Below are 9,696 nucleotides of genomic sequence, written 5' to 3'. Positions count from 1 at the left end.
GCGGAACTGTAGGAGCTGGTGTAGATTGGACATCTTTTGCTAAAGACTCGTTTCAAGATATATGAATGTATGTTTTACTTTCGGCTGCGTCCATGGACCATATGTATAATATTTTGGGCTTGTGAACTCAATATAATATATATATGATATAAAGTATGTTTTATATTCGAGACGTGTTGAATCTGATATTAGGTTAGTCCGACCTAACACAACTCTATGACTCGGAACGGGTTGCAAAGCCTAAGACCGAAGATTAGAGGAAACGAGTTTTGAATGGATAATCTGAGTTACTTAATCTTATTTTGTGACTTGGAAAGTCTATTCTTAACCCGTTGTAACATTTCTGGACCGGGCAGAGGAAAGTCTTTTGGGCATGTTTTATTTATTGCCTGACTGGCTGACCGATGTCTAAAAACGGTTCGGGGGTGTTACAGAGGTGGTATCAGAGCATGGTTTAGATCATGCGGTCAATCACGTGTTTTCCGTGTTTTATCGAGTTAAATGTGTCGCAAAAGATGTGTTAGGAAACCAGCAGAGTTCCGCTTTAATAAGTTTTCTAAATAGGAAACCCATGTTCGTGGATTGCAGATGGCAAGGAGGGGAAGGAGTGAAGGGGGACAGGATTGGATGTTGGGTATAGGCAGAGTCTCAAGACGGAGAGGACTGGGATATGAATCCGAGGGAAGGGTGCAAACACTAGCACACACTAACCAGGACTTTAGCGAGGATAACATGGTGGAAAATGAAAATCTGTTTGGGCACGACCAATCGAGGCCACAAGAGGAGCAACTTCCACCAAACCGTACCGCAAGGGAAAGACCAGAAACAGATGATAGTGAATTAAGTGTCCGAGGACCAAGACCAATAAGGAGAGAGAACCCGATTGAACCGAGATCTCATAACCAGCCACAACAAGAAGTAGGAATGGAGCACACTCTGAAGATGCTTCATGACGTGATAGCAAGATCACTGCAACAACCTCAAGTTCAGCCTCAACCAATCATACCACCACAACCTACAGTGGCTACGCCGATGTTACCGTTGATAACTGCCATGAAGAATATGAAGACACCACATTTTGAAGGAGGGCCAGATCCTTTTGAAGCAGATCAGTGGCTTCGAACCATGGAGAAAAACTTTGAGACCCTGACATGTTCCGAGGACTCTAAGAAGAAGATGGCAGTGTATTACTTAGACAAGGACGCGGCAGAATGGTGGGAGAGTAGGGATCGCCAAGTGGGACATCTTGTCACGACTTGGGCGGCATTCAAAAGGGAATTTGAACGCAAGTACTTCACCCCTGAGTCCAAGAGAAGACTCCAGCGTCAGTTTGCTAACCTAGTACAAGGAGACAAGACAGTCAGAGAATACGAATCCGAGTTCATGCGACTGCGACGATACGTATTACGAGGACAAGATGATGAAGAGATGATGATATCCAACTTTCTGTTTGGTTTAAAACCAGAGTTGGAAAACAGATTAGCTGTCGGAAACTACGAGAATCTCACTGAGTTAGTAGAAAAGGCTGTGAATGTGGAGATCGGTTTAGAAGCTGAGAAGGCAGCAAGTAAGAAATCAAAGCAGCATCAAGAAGGAAAACATGGTGGAAATCAAGGATCATTCAAGGGTAAAGAAAGGGAAAGAGGATCGGGAGGTCCAAGTCGACGATCTCTGTTTACCGGAAAATGTTTTAACTGTGGCAAGGTGGGCCATAAGTCAAGTGAATGCTTCGGGAAGAAACCTGGATCGTTTCAGTCAAACTCCTACAATCCAACATGTTATACGTGTGGAAAGAAAGGACACATCTCTACCCAGTGCAGTGTCAACCGTCCTATCCCAGCTACGCCAATCACTGCTCATCCTCCCCCAGCACCACCTGCAATCGCACCAGCGCCGAAAAGGCAAGCAATAGGAGGTAGAGTTTACGCTTTAGAATTAGATGATCCTAAGCCTCCAGGCCCATCCAAGGGTCCCATCACAGGTATTTGGGTTCTTTAACTTTGCTCGTTTTGTTCTGTGTTGTGTGATTGCTTGTGATGGATTGGTTCATTATCATTGCATAAATTTTTATATGTTTGTGTTGTTGATATACAATGATGTTGTGGCAGGAACTTTACATGTTGCGGGTCGTCCCACACATGTACTGTTCGATTCAGGGGCTACACATAGTTTTGTGACCCCTGAGATAGCTGCCGAGTTTGTGGGTTCATTTGTGGTTGACAGGATTGATGTGGCTGTATTAACTCCCGGAGACCAAACCCTACAAGCTAGAGAATGCATCAGAAATGTTCCGTTAGTAATTTGTGAGAAGGTATTCTCGGCAGATTTGTTGGTGATGCCGTTAAAAGGATATGAGGTTATCCTGGGTATGGATTGGTTATCAGGCTATCAGGCGCAGTTGGATTGTGCAAAGGGTCGTATTTTGTTCAAGCAGAAAGGACAGAGACAATTGGTGTTCTACGGGATCAGTCCAAGCAAGACTGTATCTTTAGTAGCTGCTTTGAGAGTGGAAGATTTGCTTAAAGATGGAGAGGCGTATCTGGTAACAGTAACTGCTAGTGAAGGACCCACTAGCAGCGGAGTTGAAATCAAGGATATTGCGGTAGTACAAGAGTTCGAGGATGTGTTTGCAGCTTTAAAAGAGTTACCTCCACCTCGGAGTAACCCTTTTACAATTAACTTAGAACCTGGAGCTAAGCCGATAGCAAAAGCTCCTTACCGCATGGCGCCTGCGGAGTTAGCAGAATTGAAGAAACAACTTGAAGATTTAATGGAGAAAGGTTTCATAAGATCTAGCTCATCACCGTGGGGAGCTCCGGTCTTGTTTGTCAAGAAGAAGGATGGAAGTATGAGGCTTTGTATTGATTACCGGGGAATCAACAATATCACGATCAAAGACAAATATCCTCTTCCAAGGATAGACGAGTTGTTGGATCAGTTAAGAGGCGCAAGTTGGTTTTCAAAGATCGACTTGGCGTCGGGCTATCATCAGATTCCAATCACAGAAGGTGATGTCATGAAGACTGCATTTAGAACTCGTTATGGACAATACGAGTTCGTGGTAATGCCTTTTGGCCTTACTAATGCACCGGCGGCTTTCATGAGATTGATGAATGAAGTCTTCCATGATTATCTCGATAAGTTCGTGATAATTTTCATCGATGACATTTTAATATACTCCAAGACGAAGGAGGAACACGAAGCACATTTGAAGTTAGTAATGGAACGGTTGAGAGAGCAGAAGCTATATGCAAAGTTCAGCAAGTGTTCTTTTTGGAAGAGAGAGATTGGGTTCTTGGGGCACCGAGTGTCCGGAGAAGGAGTTTCTGTAGATTCAGAAAAGGTGAGATCCATTGAAGAATGGCCAAGGCCAACTACGGTAACCGAGGTAAGAAGTTTCCTTGGGTTAGCCGGGTACTATCGAAAGTTCGTCAAGGACTTTTCATCTATCGCGAAGCCTATGACAAAGTTGACTGGAAAAGGAGTTCCATTCATATGGGGAAATGAAACGGACGAAGCATTTCAAGGATTGAAGAAATCTTTGACCACAGCACCGGTATTGGCATTACCTGAACAAGGTAAACCATATACTGTGTACGCAGATGCCTCTAGGGTTGGATTGGGTTGTGTGCTGATGCAGGAAGGCAAAGTCATTGCTTATGCATCAAGGCAACTCAGAAAACACGAAGAGAACTACCCAACCCATGATTTAGAAATGGCGGCAGTGGTGTTTGCGTTAAGAATTTGGAGGTCCTACTTGTATGGTGAAGTCGTGGAAGTATTCACGGATCATAAAAGTCTCAAGTACTTGTTCACACAACCTGATCTGAACCTCCGACAAAGGCGATGGATGGAGTTTGTAGCAGACTACGACTTGAAGATTCAATATCACCCCGGCAAAGCTAATGTAGTCGCAGATGCACTAAGTCGTAGGAAGTTAGCGTCCGATGTTGGACAAGAAGTGGAAGCGTTATCGAGTGAGCTTAAACTGATGACATTATGGGCCATAGAAGGAGAGCCAAGTGAGCCTTTGGGTATTCGTGCAATAAACCAGGCGAGTTTGCTCGCACGGATCAAGCAGGAGCAACAACGCGATGAAAAGTTAAAAAGAATCATCGAGGAAGTCAAGAATCAAGAAGGTCAAAACCAAAGTGGCTATCATGTGGCGGCTGATGGTACACTTCTACTTAATGGCAGGATCTCAATACCTCAGGGAGAAGGGTTACGAGATGAGATTTTGAAGTGGGCGCATCACTCGTTACTTAGTATCCACCCTGGGAGTACGAAAATGTACCGAGATATCCGAAGATATTATCATTGGCCAGGAATGAAGAAATCAGTGGCGCGATGGGTGGCTCAGTGTCAGACCTGTCAACAAGTCAAGATTGAGCATCAAATTCCAGGAGGGTTGTTACAAAGCTTACCAATACCTCAGTGGAAATGGGATTCCATATCTATGGATTTCATTACTGGATTACCCACGGCTCGAGGAAGATCGAATAATGCAATATGGGTGATTGTCGACAGATTGACGAAAGTGGCGCACTTGTTACCCATGAAGGAGACCGATAAAGTAGAAGTATTGGCAGACATGTATGTGGACCATATTGTGAGGTTGCATGGTGTGCCAACAGATATAGTCTCCGATCGAGATCCTAGATTCACCTCAAATTTTTGGAAGGCGTTGCAAGAGCATTTGGGGACCCAGTTGTTCATTAGCACCGCGTATCATCCTGAGACAGACGGTCAAACCGAGAGGACCATTCGCACCATAGAAGACATGATGCGAATGTGTATATTAGATTGGACGGGAAACTGGGAGAAGCATTTACCACTAATCGAATTCTCCTACAACAACAGCTATCATTCTAGCATAGGTATGGCACCGTATGAGGCGCTCTATGGTCGGCCATGCAAAACACCTTTATGTTGGACCGAAGTTGGAGAGAGAAGAGAGTTCGGACCTGCAGTCGTAGAAGAGACGATGAAAAAGCTAGAGATCATTCAAGCCAATATGAAGAAAGCGCAGGATCGACAAAAGAAATATGCCGATCAATCAAGACGAGAAGTGGTATTCAGTATTGGTGATTGGGTTTATCTGAAAGTATCACCTCAGAAAGGAATGGATCGATTTGGGAAGGTCGGGAAACTAGCGGTAAGATTCATCGGGCCTTACCAGATTATAGAACGAATCGGAGAAGTAGCTTATCGTTTAAACCTACCTGAAGAGATGCGGATACATCCGGTGTTTCACGTATCAATGCTGCGAAAGCATATCTATGATCCTAATACTATTGAGACGGAGCAAATCGAAAACCTGCAAACGAACCTCACATATCCAGAGGGATCGATCCGAATAGGTGAACGGCGGATACGAAAGTTAAAGAACCGGGAGATTCCTCAAGTCCAAGTTTTTTGGGGAAAGCGGAACCGTGTAGTTGTTACTTGGGAAGAGGAGTCAAGATTTAGATCATCGCATCCAGAGTTCTTCCATGAAGATGTAGTGATGGAAGAAGGGGAACCATCGAAACCTTAGAGAATTCGAGGACGAATTCTTATAAGGGGAGGAGGATGTAATACCCCGTCTTCATGAAAAGAATTATTTTTAAATAAATAATTCAAATAATTTATTTTGGGAATTTATTACGTGTTCGTAATTTATTTCTCGAAAATAAAATTTTATGGAGCTAAAGTGACCAATGATGATGGAGTTTTGGTTACCAAGTCTAGATGGATTAATTGAACGTGTCAAGGGTGATGATAATTTAATTATCATGCACAAATGCATGCTACCGTGGTCAAAAGAGGAGAAAAGGAGAGCTATGTGGCTAAACAAGAAAGAAAGAAAAGAAATAATATGCTTACTCATGTTGTGATTATCACGTGGCCAACTTGGAAGCAAATGACTTAGCTTAGTCATTGTTTCTACGTGGTGATCAAAGAGAAATGGTGGGGCAGCTGTCACAAACCTATTCACCTGGTTCCACTATAAAAAGAGGTCAACCTCCTCCATTTTCTCATCATCTCAACGTGAACAAGAGAGAAAGAGAGAAGAAAAGAAACAAGAGAAAAGAAAGAAAAAGAAAGAAAAGAGAAAAGAAGAGAAAGAAAAATAAGAAAATAGTTTTAGAAAATTAAGAGAAGTAAAGATCATGGGATTATCGATACGGAACTAAGACGAAGATTTGGAGTGGATAAAAAGGATTTGGTCAGCTTCCGGAATCAAAGAGTCAAGCCGCATCGGTTAATCACTGTGAGTCACGGTTAATTGTTTGTTAACAATTTTTAATACAGGTTCCTGACATCGGAGACGGTTCCTGAGCTATGAAAGCCGGACCGGTCTAGGTGTCAGTTTGTGGTTCCGGGGCTTGAGACGATGTATGTGCTAAGTGGATAGCAAGACTAGTCTAAGCACTCGGGTTATTGTAATTGTGTGTTTATTATATATTGTTGGTATATACGTACCTCGTGTTGGTACTGTTGTGTTAGAACCTCGTAGTGGTTCTAGTAGTTGCAGGTTATTGCTTCCTCAAATAATACCACTAAGCCGGTCGTGGTCCGGAAAGTGGTGGGTTCGGTTTAACTTGGCTTGATCACCAAGGCCGAGTGTCACACGTTGATGTGACAGCCCCCGGCGAGTCCGATAGAGGACCGGGGCACGGCGATTCCGATTGAGGACCGTGACCGGGCGGATTCCCGAGCGCCTACGCCTTTGTGGTGTAATAGTGAAGGAATTGCCGGTGTCCCTTGTATGGAGGAAGAATGATTCTGTTGGGCCCTAGGATTATATATATGCATTTTGATTTATTGTTTACTGCTTTAATGCTTTGTTTATTAATTGTTGAACTACCCGTATTGCTTGTGTTTGAGGTTGGGTTTGGGATAACGGGTAGTTGTATATGCTAGATTGGGAACCCTGGCTCACTGAGTGAAATTAGTTCGCTCATTCCCCACCATTCTTGCAGGTAACCAGTAGTAAAGACCATAGCGCTCGCGGAACTGTAGGAGCTGGTGTAGATTGGACATCTTTTGCTAAAGACTCGTTTCAAGATATATGAATGTATGTTTTACTTTCGGCTGCGTCCATGGACCATATGTATAATATTTTGGGCTTGTGAACTCAATATAATATATATATGATATAAAGTATGTTTTATATTCGAGACGTGTTGAATCTGATATTAGGTTAGTCCGACTTAACACAACTCTATGACTCGGAACGGGTTGCAAAGCCTAAGACCGAAGATTAGAGGAAACGAGTTTTGAATGGATAATCTGAGTTACTTAATCTTATTTTGTGACTTGGAAAGTCTATTCTTAACCCGTTGTAACATTTCTGGACCGGGCAGAGGAAAGTCTTTTGGGCATGTTTTATTTATTGCCTGACTGGCTGACCGATGTCTAAAAACGGTTCGGGGGTGTTACACCCGTGGTCCATGAACAACACTAAAAATCCGAGTGACATGGTCTATGACCATGATAGAACTTGGCCGAATTCTTTGTGATACAAAGATCACTAGCTAATGCTTGGGAACACATGGATTTACATGTAATAAAAATATGCATCAAGCCATATAAAGTGAGCATAGATATTCCCATAAGAATGATAAAGGGTCATGATCCAGACATAAACCATCCTAAGAGATTATGTATAGACCACCACAATAATATGTGCCGTCTAGGATGGAACCTCATAAGAAGATGAAATAAGATTGGGAATATATGTTGGATATGAGAATGTGTTCCTCCCACGATTTTATAAGAGACCTTGAGCCAAAATATGGGTGATCAGATTAAGGCCAGGTTTACGGTTTACATGATGAATCCGACTATCCAACATCAGGGGGAGAAAGAAATAAGCTGGTACAAGTATAAAGAGAAATGGAATGGTATTAACCATCTTTGTCTTGGCAAGATCCTCGGACTAGAGAATATGATTTAAGACGTCCAAAGAAAGATCATACAAAGCTAACTAAAAGAATGCCAGACAGTTTAGACCCGAAAAAAAAAGAAAAAGAATGACTAAGTCATACCAGCTTAAGCACCACGAAATTAATGTCCTAGAAGAGACATAATCAAGTTGCTATAGAGTCTAAAGATAGACCAATATGTTCCATAAGATAAGGAACCTCGGAAATAAAAAGAAAGGTGCAAATAAATGACATATCCGAGGTCATAAGGGAAACCAGACCAGACATTTAGATAAGGCTGCGCAGCTGAACATCTAAAATACCAGACCATGTAGTTTGGGACGCCAAACTGCAAGGTAATAAAGGTTCTTAGTAAGAATGAAATCTCTAATCGATTAGTTCATGTCTGGAACACAATGGAACACTATAAAAGAAGTGTCGACACATAAAAGATAAATATGCATAAGGAAATAACACTTTAGTTTAAAAGATATAAGCGAGGATCAGAACCCACGAGAATACAAGAATGCATTCATAGACTAAAGGAAACCGTGGGGGTTCAAAGAAAGATTCAAAGAATCTATAAAAGAGATGGGTGTATTGGCCATATATAGAAACACCATCTGATAAGATAAAACCAGTGAAAATATGTCATGTGTGGGAAAGGAAAAGAAATCGTGAGACATGGACTAAGGTATTCATATTCCTATTTAAAGTATTCAAGGAATGGCTTGATTACACAAGGATACTCACAGAGACCAAAGGAACATATTATAAGGAAATATACTCCTATGTGGTGGATGCTACTACAAATTCGAAAAGGTCTGGATATAAGTAAGAAAAGAGAAATGTAGTAAGCAACATGATTGATCACTGGATAAAGATGATAAGAGTATCAGAAAGATGAGAAAAGAAATTCTCATAGAATAGTTTTGTTCCTAAGCTATTCATGGACTGAAATAAGGCAGCTGCAAATGATAAAGAAAGACTAAGAAAATACTTAGTACAATCAGTCCATAGATCCTTATAGAGGATATTATAATTCCTTGTGTTTATGTTTATATCAAACCAACCTAAAGAGAGGTTTAATGGTTCAATGATTTCAATGATACAAGTTATCGATTAATTTTGGACAGAATATGATGGGACTAGAAATCATAGCCGTGTATGAGTTGAGATCAGCACGCCACAATTACATGGTGTAATGTGAGATGGTCGCAGGAGAAGGCAAAGAGAACCATTAATTCTCATGCCAAAGACCATCCGGCTCCATACATCCCAATCGTCCATAAGAATAACCAAAAGTAGTATGGTGAATTGGTTCAGATCGACCATATCGACCAGCATGCGTAATATGGCTAATGGAAAGATCGACCAGCATATGGTAGTATCATAAAACGTGTGGTCAAGTACCAAATGAAGTATATGGGACTAATGAATGTCTATACATCAATAAAGAAAGAAAGGAACCAATCATCATAAGAGTGGTCGAGGTTTATGGTCCAACCAAGTTCCACCAAAGTATAAGGTGGACCACATCATTATATCAGGCTGCAATACCTTAGCCATATATGAGTATATTGGCGTGTGATGACAAGGTCTATGACTTAATATGTATGTTTTCGAAAACATAGCATTGTCTACGACAAAATGAAAGAAGTCATGAGACATCATCCAGAGATAGTGACCAGAAGAATGTCTGAGTCAATAATAAAATGAGAGTATCCACGGTATGGCAAAGCCATGAGACTAGAGGAACCGTGGGACATGAGAGGACCTGCAAAAA

The sequence above is a fragment of the Raphanus sativus genome, chromosome 6 (assembly GCF_000801105.2).
Source record: "Raphanus sativus cultivar WK10039 chromosome 6, ASM80110v3, whole genome shotgun sequence".
NCBI classification, from domain to species: Eukaryota; Viridiplantae; Streptophyta; class Magnoliopsida; order Brassicales; family Brassicaceae; genus Raphanus; species Raphanus sativus.
Note: the sequence above shows the minus strand (reverse complement) of the source record.